Source organism: Balaenoptera physalus (assembly GCF_965194825.1).
Source record: "Balaenoptera physalus genome assembly, chromosome: 15".
In the NCBI taxonomy this organism is placed as follows: Eukaryota; Metazoa; Chordata; class Mammalia; order Artiodactyla; family Balaenopteridae; genus Balaenoptera; species Balaenoptera physalus.
Genome location: NC_138894.1, coordinates 71,894,524 through 71,907,438, shown reverse-complemented (window position 1 = coordinate 71,907,438; position 12,915 = coordinate 71,894,524). Strand labels below are relative to the sequence as shown.

The following is a 12,915-nucleotide window of genomic DNA, read 5'->3' as shown; positions in this document are numbered from 1 at the left end:
TATCATTTTAGTTTCCAAGCTGCATATATCTTGCTGCTGATTTAGACATAAGCATTTTTCTTTGCACTTGCTTAGATTTGAGGGCGGTGACCAAATATTTCCTGTTCTTTGTTTGATCCCAGGGCCTAGTCCAGTATCTCGCACATAATAGGTGCTCAATAAATACTTGTTGGATGAATAAATGAAGTGACAGAGCAGGAGTTTGAACCTTCACTCCAAAGCCAGAATAGTGTGCAACTCTTTCGTCTCAGATTGAAGGTGATGCGACACGGATGTGATGAGAAAGAGGACTTCAGAGAGCGAGGAGGAGAACCAGCAGAGGGAATGGGTTTTGGAGGCTGAGGCAGTGTCAAGAGCCAGGGGTACTTGTCAGCGTTCAGCAGTGGAGAGCAGTCTGGAGGAAAGGCTGAGGCTTTGATGTTTTGCGTTGCTTATCTCTATGACAGTTTCAGTGGAATAGCTGGGTAGTCACCTCACTACAGAGAATTAAGGAGGGAATGGGGTGTAAGAAAATAAAGTTGATAGATGAAGACCCCAGTTACAGCAGAATGGCAGTGAAAAGGAAAGATAGAGTAATAGATGTTTGAGGATTCAAGATCAAAGAAGGCTTTTCTAGAAGAGGAAAGTCACAGAGCAAGAGGTCAGTCAGTATCTTTTTAGCTTTATGGATAAGAAGAAGATACACACGTCTTTAATGAACACAAGTTGCTTAAGATACATCATTTTTTCAAAGGCATTTTTATTATCATAGTTAGGGATCAAGTTAGAATTCTGGTGTTTTCTTCCTTTGTTATTTTTCAGATAAGGCAAAAATAAAGCACTTTTATCTGGTAGAAAGGAAAGCTAGCTTACTTTGTACTGTAAAATAAATTTTGCAAGTTACTATTTTCTACATACAGTTTTGGAACTGGTTGGATGTTAATCTTCTGAGTCCTGTGGGTGCCTGTTTTATTTTCTCACTTCAGTATTCTTAGAAATCTGCTGTTTTTCTTTATAGCATATGTGTGTTTAGGTAACTATGTAGAATGTCCCTAATTAGTCATTACATACGCTATAGGGAATTTGACAAGTAAAGTGTTAAACATTTTTTAAAAGATATATTTAAAAAATTGTTACGTACCTCCCATTTATTCATTCAGCTAATATCGATTGAATACTTAATATCTACCAGGCATTGTGCTGGTTATTGGAGATACAGCAGTAAACAGTCTTTTCCCTCTTGGAGTTTACGTCAGTTTACACTCTTGTGAGGGGAAATAACACAGTAGACAAAAAAAGAAATAGATATTTAATAGAAGTGCTCAGTGTAAATAAAAAACAGTATAAGGTGATAAGAATAGGTTGGGGATGGCTGTTTTAGACAAGAAGGTGGTGGTGGGAAGGTGTTGTTGAACATGGGTCTTCCTGATGTGAGGCACAGGAAAGGACATGGAGGGTCTGGAATGATGGGGAGCTTGAGTCAGTGTAGGGAAGTACAGAGCTGGATGGGGACAGTCACCTAGTATCTGGATGATAAATGATGACCAGGATGCTTGTGTTTCTTCTGATGACTGAGCTAAACAGGATGCAGCATATGATAGGAAGTGTTCCTGCTGTCTTCTCATGGGGACAGTGGTCAGCAGTAACGCCTTCCTGGGATTGGCTTCAGAAACGGATTATTGTGGGATACAGATTCTCCACAGTTATCCTGAAATGACATTAAAACACTCTCTTTACATTCAAGCAGTTAAATTTGTTTTTTAGTGCTTTTTGTGGGTGGGGTGTATTCTTTTCTTTAACCTTTTCTTATTTCTTTTCTGATTCTTTTCTCTTTCTCTCTCTCTTTCTTTCTTCTTTTCCTGTTCTTGTTCCTCTATACAGTGAGGTACTTCTGAAGTAATTAACTCTGGTAACCTGTGATGGTAGGTAACTCATCCCTCCTAACTTGCAATGAAGGTCGTAAACTCAGGTTTCGTACTTTCCCCCCACGGCTTTATAAGACATAATTTTTCTGCTCTCCTCCTCCAGCACTGGAGGAGGTCAGCACTGACCTGAGGACTGATCTCTTTTTTGAGGAAAGCTGTTCAGTGACAGTGCTTTATAGTGCCAGGCCTAACTCTTCTAAAGAGATTTGTTTGTTAATGCCAAGTAAATGTTTAATTGGTAAGAAGTAAGGCAAGGCACTTATAGTGAGGAGGGCTTTGAGGAGCCCCAAGCATACTTCGGGCTGTGCACCACCCATTCCATTTCTTATCCCAAAGGAAGCATACGGAATACACCAGAAAGACCCAAACCAGCTCTTCCTTTTGTCATTCAGTCCTTCCTCTTATCCCTTCTTTGTGCATGATTCTGAAGTGGGTAATAAGGTGAATTAGATGTGGCCCCTGGTTTCAATGAAGAATTTCACTAAAATTTATATCCTATATTAACTGTATGTCCTGTACATAAATATCCTTTATTTATATCCTATATAACTCCAGAAGAGTGTTTGAGGCAAGAGGGACCACTTTTAAGTGCTACCCTGCTTCTGAACTCTCTTTAAACAAGGATCATATTTGGGCTTACAGTATTGTAATTATTTATGTGTATGTCTTGTCTTCCCCATAAGATGATAAACTTCCAGTTTTAGGCACTGGTCTCTGTTCTTCTCTGGGTCTTCTACAAGGCCTACTGCAGTGCTTCAATGCTTTACTCACAGTTGTTGCTCAAGAAAAGTATGCAAAATGTGGGAACGAATGAAGTACACTAGAAGCAGAAACAGGATTTATTTCTGTCCTGCAGCAAAGGTGCTGCATCGCTCCACTTAGTTCCATCATATAGGTGGTACTACCACCCACTGTACTACCTAGTGTATGCTTAGGATAACCACTTGTTGCATCTTCCTCTTCAGTAAAATGAGGGAAGGAGTGATGTGTCCCTCCCTCGGCACTGAAAACTTGTTTTGAGGATCAAATTACAGAATGTATGTGAAAATACTTCAGAGTGGGTAGATAGAGCCTGGTGCCCCCATAGCATTCAGGAATGAGTCAGCTTATCTGGTTGCTGGTTTGTAGGAGCACGCTACAGTTTTCAAGGAATAGGACTTCCTAAGTGGATAAGGCCGGTTTGGAATTGGCTGTAGATGTGGAAGAGAAGGGAGTAGAGAGGAAAGAAGCAGCATCTTCTTCCTTCCTGAGCATCCGTTTCCATGCTCTGGCTGTGGTGTGGTGGCCGGGGTCTGGAGTTGTGAACTCTTGAGACTGTGAGGTGTCTTCCTCTGTTGATAGAAGAGCAAGTCCCGTAGAAATCTCAGTCCCCTACTAGAGTATTGTGAGCACTTGGAGGGACAGGAATCACAGTTATTGAACATTTGATATATACTTACTGAACAAATGAATGGCTTATTGGTCCTGAATTTTGTTCAGTTTTCATGTGCTATCCTAAAGTTTACTAAAATAATGGTGAAATCTCTTTTTTGGAAGAATTTTTGCCAGTGTTTCCAGGTTGGTGTAGCATGTTGAAATATATGTGAGATATGTTGGGAAAAAGTTTTAATTCAGCAATGGCAGGAGATTTTCCTAAGAAAAATATTTTACCTTTTTAACATTGTTATTATGTAATGCTCTTCCTGAGATATTCTTTCCTCACATTTCAGGAAAACTGAATGAGTCATAGTAAAAATAACCCACATTGTTCTAGAGAGCCATTTATGTTGTATCGGCTTGATAATTTAAAATTAGCTGTGTTGTCTACGTTATTTCCTTTCAGATGAGCCAAGTCAGTGACATTCAGTAATGCCTTTAATTTCCTTTCATTGTTGAAAATGGGAACAATTTACTTAATTCATACAGGTGTTTCAGTTTTCATTGGCAGAAGTTCTGCTTAAGTGTGAATTGGTACTGGCAGCCTGCCTTCTGACTGTCTGCCTGAAGCCCCAAGGTCTCTGTAAATGAAAAATGGAAAAAGACCTTTGAAAGTTACACATTATATTGTACGTATTTTCTCTTTCTGCTATTAATTTTAAGGCTATTTAATAAATACTTAACTATGGAATTAAAATAGTTTGTTAACCATTTTTGAAGAGAAAAATGATACCTTTTTTTCTTCTAGGGCATACTTATTTCTTAATTTTAATTTTTTAAGATAGGCAATATAACTGTGAGATAGTCATGATACTTCTTTACTTATTTTTATTATTTATTTTTGGCTGTGTTGGGTCTTCGTTTCTGTGCGAGGGCTTTCTCTAGTTGTGGCAAGCGGGGGCCACTCTTCATTGCGGTGCGCGGGCCTCTCACTATTGCGGCCTCTCTTGTTGCGGAGCACAGGCTCCAGACGCGCAGGCTCAGTAGTTGTGGCTCACGGGCCTAGTTGCTCCGCGGCATGTGGGATCTTCCCAAACCAGGGCTCAAACCCGTGTCCCCTGCATTAGCAGGCAGATTCTCAACCACTGCGCCACCAGGGAAACCCAGTCATGATACTTCTGATACTTTGTCCTCGCATTACATGTTGACATGTCTATATTAAGCAGGATAACCCAGGATTTTGATTTTCTTTCTGGTTTGAATACTTGTCTCCCCAGATGTTACTCATGCATTTTAATTTAACAGGCATTCGGATCATGAGCCTTGTAGCTATATCTGGGTCATAACTTGGTAACTTTTAAAGAAGCAGGAGATGGGTATGTTTTGTTTCAGTTTGTGGGTTAACTGTTATTAAACAGAGGCTTAAAAAATATTTTTTTTTTGATTGGAGTTGAACTAGGTTACTTGTATATATCTTATTTCAAGAATAGATGGAGAAAGAATAATGAGTAATAGGATTTGTGGGATCTTACATGGCTCTTTTCTTACCATCATCTACTTTGGTAACTGCTAGACTTCTTTCTTCACAGTTAACCATGGCTTAAGGTTAATGCTTATTTGTGGGTTTATTTCTAGCCATGTTGGAGTAACTGGTACTGCATTTGAACTCTCATTGTAAACAACCACAAATCTGGGGCAAAATAAATATATGAAACAGCAGTATATAAAAAGGATAGTAAGTTATGACCAAATAGTGTTTATCTCAGGAATGCAAAGTTGGTTTAACATTAAACAGTCATTGCAATTCATTTTATTAATGTAGTAAAGGAGAAAAACTGAATTATCTCATTATATTTATTTATTTTAGCATTTGAAAAAATTCAGCATCCTTTCATTATAAAAACTTAGTAAACTATGAATAGAAGAGAATATCAACCTGATAAAGGGTATCTATGAAAAATCAGAGTTAAAATCATTATTGATGAAAAACTAGTTTTTCCTCTAAGATCAGGAAAATGGCACTTCTATTCCATTGAACTGGAAATCCCAGCTAGTGCAATAAGACATTAAGAAGATACAAAGGGAGTGCAGGTTGGAAAGGAAGTTATAAGATTATCATTTTGCGTAGACAGCACAATTCTTTACATAGGGAAACTCTATAAGGAATAGACATGAAAGCTACTGGAACTAATAAGCAAGGTCTGAGAATACAAGGTCAATATAAAAAAGTCAGTTATGTTTATATATACTAGCAGTGAATAATTGGGAAAGTAATTTTAAAACTACTTACAATAGCATAAAAACACCAAATGTTTAGTGATGAATTTGACTAAAGTGTAAGACCCGTACACTGAAAATGGCAAATATTGCTTTAAGAAATTGAAGATCTGAATAAATGGAGAGACTTACCATGTTCATGGATTGGAAGGCTTAATATTGTTGAATTGACAGTTCTCCGAAAATTGAGCTATAATTTAAATCCAATAGCAGTCGGAATCCAGGTCGCCCCCCTTCTCTTTTTTTTTTTTTTTTGCAGAAATTGACAAGATGATTCTAAAATTTATTTGGAATACTTTAGCTTCTGTGATGGCCAAGTAAGCTCTTTGGACCCATTTCTCTGCAGATAAAAATTACAAACTATGGACAAAATACAAAAAAACAAAATAAACTACCTGATGACATTAGGTTATTATGAATGACCATTAAGAGAATGAAAGATTGTTAATATCACTAGTCATTGGGAAAATGCAAATTAAAACCACACCAATATACCACTATACACCACTTAAAAGGTATATTACCATACAGAGTAGTTGGAATTCTCATACACTGTAAATGTAATGTGACATAAAATGGCACAACCACTTTGGAACACAGTTTGGCATTTTCTCATACATCAATCAATTCCACCTCTAGGTATTTGTCTATGTGAAATGAAAGTATGTGGCTCCACAAAGACTTACACAAATGTTCATAGCTGTTTAATCCATAATAGCTTAAAACTGGAAACAGTGCAAATGTCCATCAACAAGTAAATGATAAATTGCAGTATATCCACCTAAAGAAATAATACTCAGCAATAAAAGGAAATGAAGTATTGATACATGCAACAATGTGGATGAAATCTGAAAAACATGATTTTGAGTTAAAGAAGCCAGATTGTATGATTCCATTTCATTAGAGTTCTAGAATAGGCAAAACTAAATCATAATCACAGAAAATAGATCACAGATTGATTGCAAAGAGGTGCAAGGAACAAGGGAATTTTTGTGGCTGATAGAAATTTTGTATATCTTGATGTTTGTGGTGTATACATTTGTCGAAACAGATCAAACACTATACTAAATATGGGTTTATTTTATTGTATCTATCATATACTTCAGTAAAGTCACTAAGAATAACTAAAAGGGAAAAATGCATGTATGTTATTTAGAGTTGTAATATTTAAGACGGATTAGTTTGTCAAAGTAGATTTCGGTTTCCGTGTAGATTAGTCCTTATCATCAATTTCTGAAGTACAACAGAAATACTCAACCTACCTAAAGTGTTAAATGGAAAGAATGTAGAAGGAGAAGAACAAATTCCCAATGGGAAATTGCTCAGTGTTCACATTCAATATGAAGCTTACTTCTTTTTCAAGGCAAAATCAAGCTAGTTTTACCCAAATATTTTTGGAAACTTGTGTTCAAAAGAAACCCTAAAATTGAGTGGATGGATATACTGTATAGATCTTCAGTTGGAGGTCCCTTTGACCCTTAGCATCCAACACAGGTTGTCGGTATTAAAATGTTTATTGAATTTTTTCCCTCTCATGATTGAGAGTCAACAGAGACATCAAGCAGAAAGATAGTTAGGATGAATGTAAACCTTCGGAGTGCACAGGGCAGGAAACTTGTGTATACAATAAAATAAAGTGAGGTACTAATATATGATTTCAGGTAACTTCTTGTGTTAATGGACATAAAAGTAGTTAATTAGTAGAATTTAATTATTTTAAATCTGTAAATGCCATCTTTAGTAGACTCTGTATTGGGCCTGCAGATCAAACTATTGGTTGTGTGGCAAAATGTTAACACTTGGGTGAAGGGTGTATGGGAATTCTTTGTATTATTCTCGAAACCTTTCTGAAGGAGAAAATAAATTTGAAAATAAAAAGTTGAAAGACCTCTGGCACAAAACTATACGGAAAATGAGCAAAGTCCATCATTGCCTCATTGCTAGATAACCATCCTTATTTTGGGTTGAAGATATACACAGGCTCTCTGGAGCATACTCAGGCTACCTTTAAACTTCGGTCAGTCTCCCTGTGTCTCTTACTGGGTTTCAACCTTGTCTTGCCCCATATTGTCTTTAGCAGCAAAGGAAATAGGGAGGAGCTACGAAATTTAAAGACGTGGCTTAAAATAAAAGGAAGAAGGGGGACTCATGGACCAGAGAGCAGAGGCTTTCACGGTGTTAAGACACTGCTAATCTCACAAGAGGTGGAAAAGGTGTCTAAGGAGTCTTCAGACCTGACTTAAACATGTACATATGTGCATAGACACTCAGAGAAGTCAGCAGCTGGGGTTAGCTCCAGCAATGAGAGGCAGGGAGCCGAGGCCTCGGCAGGCAGCCGTGAGGGATTACCTGAAGTAATAGCACTTTCAGAACTTTCCGCTGAGCTAAGACTGAAGCAAGCGAGTGTGAAGTGATCTTGGCTGTGAATGCGTGGTGCTGCTTGGCTGTGGCAGCAGAAAACAGTCTCCCTAGAGGAAAACATCTCCTAAACCCAAATTAAAAATTGAGCAGTGAGCTCATAATTAAAGATCAATAAACAGAAGAGAAGGCAAGCCACTGTGGTTGAGAGTCAACAAACAACAGATTAAAGGATGAATTGCAGTTTTCTCATTCATAATGTAGAACAGCTATGTGTGAAACGTTTAAAGAAATATAGGGTGTAATCACAAAGATAACCTAGCAACTTATGTTAGTTATTAGATGCTCATGATTTGGGAGAGAAAATGTAACTTCTAGAAGTAACTTGAAATTAAAAAGCAGAATTAAAAAAAAATGTAATCCATGTTTATCCACATCAGAGAGATGTCAAAAAACACCAAGAAGTTGTGTATAACAGGTGTTCTAGAAATTCCAGTCTTAGAAGTACACCTAAGAAACTCGTGCATGTGCATCAGTGGATGTGTAAAAGAATGTTTAACAATAACAGTGTTTGTAATGGCAGACAAACTGTAAACAGCCTAAATGTTTGTTGACAGGAGAAGGGATAAATAAACTGTGATATCTTATATCACAAGTATGAAATATTATACAACAGTGAAGTGAAAATAAATGAACTATAGCTATAAGTAACAACGTGGATGAGTTTTATAAAGGTAATGATAGGTTAAAAAACCAGTCCCAGGGACTTCCCTGGCAGTCCAGTGGTTGAGACTTCACGCTTCCAATGCAGGGGACGTGGGTTCGATCCCTTGTTGGGGAAGTAAGATTCCCACATGCCACAAGGTACGGCAAAAACAACAACAACAAAAAAACCAGTCCCAGATTCACAGGTGCTTATATTATACTTTATAACTTGCATTTTAGTTACTTTTTAATCTTCTTTGTATATCAAATAATAAAAAAATCTGAAAAGCATTTTGGGCAAGAGCAAAATCATTTAAATGTTATTTGATAAATGATTTTAAGGAATAAACGACACTGACATCACTGTGTACATTTTACTTTTAAAGTGAATCTTGCTGTTTGTTAGGCTGGTGATAATGGAGAGCATTAATGTAAGGTGAAGGAAAAAACCTTAAGAAAGAAAAGCTCCTTAGTGGAGCTTCCGGTCCCCAGATGATAGGAGAAGTATATGGGGCTTATTATAGCTGAGATGGTGATACATTTGATATTGAGGAGACTTACTCAAACTCATGGCTTTGTGCTTCGGCTTTTGGCCATCATTGAAGCTAAAGGTGTTAGGCCTTTTGACTTTATGAATTCACATGGTGTTAAAGGATGAAAAATCCAGTTCAAAAATAATTTGTATGCTTTAAATAGGTCTGCTTTTCATGACCATGTGAAAGGTGCATCTGGTAGTGCTGATGAACTGGCATCTCCAGAATGCAGGAGATCTTTCTTTTTTGAGGCAACCAAATGACCATCAGCTTGATCTCTCTGGTGTCTGCTTTCTGTGTGAAAATTTGCAGAGTGGAGAAAAGAACTTTGAGCGCGTTGTAATAGCAGGAGATCCAGAATCTCAGGATTTGCCAAGCATGCTGCTAGATACTGTGGAAGAAATAAAGGTATAAAACATAAGGCTTGCCTTCATGGAATTTTTAATTTAGCCAAGATCAGATAAACTTATGAAAATGTAATTAGCAGTACCAGGCAATTTAAACTACAAATTGATAGCACAGATAAATAAATCCCCTAACTGCTTAGAAAAGAAGAAAATATTTAGAACAGAGCAGTCAAAGAAGGCTTTGTTCACTAAGGGAGGATTAGAGGGGCCTTGAAAGACAGATGGGATCTAGATGGAGTGATAACACCAGCAAAGGCAAGGAGATGGCCATGTGTGAGCTGCACTGGGTTCATTTGGCTGTGTTGGAAGGTTTGTTTAAGGCAGTAGTAAGACTTGGGGAAAAATAGCTTTGAGACAGATTTTAAATGGTCTAGAGAGCAAGGACAGGGCATTTGGACTGCTGTTCTACTGGGAATGATTTATAGACTACATTTGGAATTTAAAGTTATTTGGTACTGATTTTAACAACGAATGCTCTTTTAAACAGTTCGTTAAGAAGGGGGAATAGTTCTGTTTTTTTATAATATTTCTTTGTTCCTTACTTTTATAAGGTCAGCCTGACCTGTGTGGGCATTGTTTGATTTGCCTTTAGTGTAGCCAAACAGTTATGCGCACACAGGAGAGCTCTGAGTTGCCTTGATTTATGTGTAGAAAAAGCAACTATGTGAAAGCTCCTTCATATTTAAAGGAGCAGACTGGCTGTCTGTCATTTAAAGAGTCCTAGTGACCTCTGGAAGAAGAGTATTTGAAATGTATAATGATAAGAATGAAAGGAAATTTGTTTTTAATAGAAGCAACACTCCAGATCCTCTTTGATGGTGGTACATAATTTTCTTTGCTACTTTTCTGGAAATGAGGGTAATGTTGCATATGGTGGGAAATTGTTAGCTAAGTAAAATCATACCTTCTGTATAGTGTGTCATAATATTAAAATTTACTTTTTAATGTAAGTTAAGTGGTGTTCACTGACTTTTTCAAGTAGTTACTGGCATTTCCTCAGATGTCATCAACAGATGATTACAGCTCCCTTTCTGGTCTGAGCCCAAGCATCAGCTCAGGTGGCATAATTCAGTGAGAAACTCCTACTGAGGCGTGCAGAGCTGTCTCCCTTTTGCTCTCAAGGTATCTTGTTACACTCCTTATCAACAATTGCTGAAGTGGATTGATTCTTTAACTTATAAAATATTCTAACTATAAATAAAAGAGTTTATTTCAACTTTCACAGCAACAATAGAAATGTTAAAGTGTATATGAAAAATTATACACTTGTAGAAGCCTACTGACTCAGTGAGTAACCTTTCAGCGGTTCTGGTTAATGAGATTTGAGATATGAGAGAACTTTTCTTAAAAAGAGACACAAATGTTACCACTTATTTTAGGGGGTTTCTGGCCTCTGCCCTGGTATGTGAAAATCGTTGAAATTCCATTTCACATACAAGTATATGGTTGCAAATGGCACAGTGTTCTGTAGCAATTGTCCTAATTCTCAAATTGCATCTTTATTGGAGTATAATTGCTTTACAATGGTGTGTTAGTTTCTGCTGTATCACAGAGTGAATCAGCTATACATGTACATATATCCCCATATCCCCTCCCTCTTGCATCTCCCTTCCACCCTCCCTATCCCACCCCTCTAGGTGGTCACAAAGCACAGAGCTGAGCTCCCTTTGCTATGCAGCTGCTTCCCACTAGCTGTTTTACATTTGGTAGTGTATATATGTCCATGCCACTCTCTCACTTCGTCCCAGCTTACCCTTCCCCCTCCCCGTGTCCTCAAGTCCATTCTCTACGTCTGCATCTTTATTCTTGTCCTGCCCCTTTTTTTTTTTTTTTTTTTTTTAAGATTCCATATATGTGTTAGCATACGTTATTCGTTTTTCTCTTGCTGACTTACTTCACTCTGTATGACAGACTCTAGGTCAATCCACCTCATTACAAATAACTCAATTTCATTTCTCTTTATGGCTGAGTAATATTCCATTGTATGTATGTGCCTTATCTTCTTTGTCCATTCATCTGTTGATGGACGCTTGGGTTGCTTCCATGTTCTGGCTGTTGTGGATGGAGCTGCAGTGAACATTTTGGTACATGACTCTTTTTGAATTAGGGTTTTCTCTGGGTATATATATGCCCAGTAGTGGGATTGCTGGGTCGTATGGTAGTTCTATTTTTAGTTATTTAAAGACCCTCCATACTGTTTTCCGTGGTGGCTGTATCAATTTCCATTCCCACCAACAGTGCCAGAGGGTTCCCTTTTCTCCACACCCTCTCCAGCATTTATTGTTTGTAGACTTTTTGATGATGGCCGTTCTGACTGGTGTGGGGTGATACCTCATTGTGGTTTTGATTTGCATTTCTCTAATGGTTGGTGATGTTGAGCATCCTTTTGTTTGAAAAAGGGTACTAAATATATATAAAATATATTTTCCCCCAAATTTAAAAAAGTTTTTCATGGCTTCAATTTAATGAGAATTTTACATTTTTAATATTTTCTAAGCTATCAGTTAACTTTCTAAGAATAGTCTGCATTGTTTCCTCTAACCACATGGCCCTCTGTTACTCACCATAAATCCAAGCGGTTACTTTCCTGACTGCTCTCATAAAATATATTGTTGGCTTATTTCATTACTTGAAAACCAGTATAGACTTAAGAATTCAAGTACTTTCTTCATATAATTAAGAGTTTCTAGTAATATTTACACTTGGCCATCAGAGAAGTGTTTATTTTTGCTTTGCATTATATCTAAACGTCTATGGATGATCAAAATAAAGGAATTGAAAAACCAAAAAAAAAAAAAAAAAGAAAATACCATCACTTTTATAACTGTCCTGGGCTAAAAAGATTTTATAATAAAAGTGAAGTGGATTAGTCAGGATGAACTAGGTTATGCTGTGGTAACACATAATGCACAAATCCTAGAACTCAGAATCTCCTAGCTTTGTGTCTCATGCGTGCACACAGCCACTGAAGGCTGGCAGGAAAGCTATGCTCATCATGGTCACTAAAGACCCAGCCTGACAGCAACTCCACTTGGACATTTTCTTCCCAATTACCTCATCAAGAGAAAGAAATGCGGCACATCACACAGTGGCTCTTTGAGTTTCTATCCAGAAATAACACAGGTCACTTCTGCTCACATTTTATTAGCCAAAGCAAGTCACATGACTGCACCTAACTTGAAAGGGGAAATGAGATCCTACCATGTGCTGACAAGGTGGGAAGCCAGCTGAACACAACTAATGACGACCGTACTAAATCCCTGCCTGGATAAACAATTGACCAGAAAATGAGCAAAATCAAGAATACAAAATGTCATGACTAAACTCTTTAAGCAACCCTTAATTAAACACATGCTTGATTTTCACCTATCATGA

The 12,915-nt window shown here is 37.5% G+C and overlaps 1 protein-coding gene across 5 annotated transcripts in view; it reads left to right on the top strand.

The window, feature by feature from the left end:
- The window catches only part of TTC27 (tetratricopeptide repeat domain 27), a 190,670-nt gene that overhangs the window by 62,568 nt on the left and 115,187 nt on the right, over positions 1-12,915 (top strand). The gene's annotated exons all lie outside the window — the stretch shown is intronic.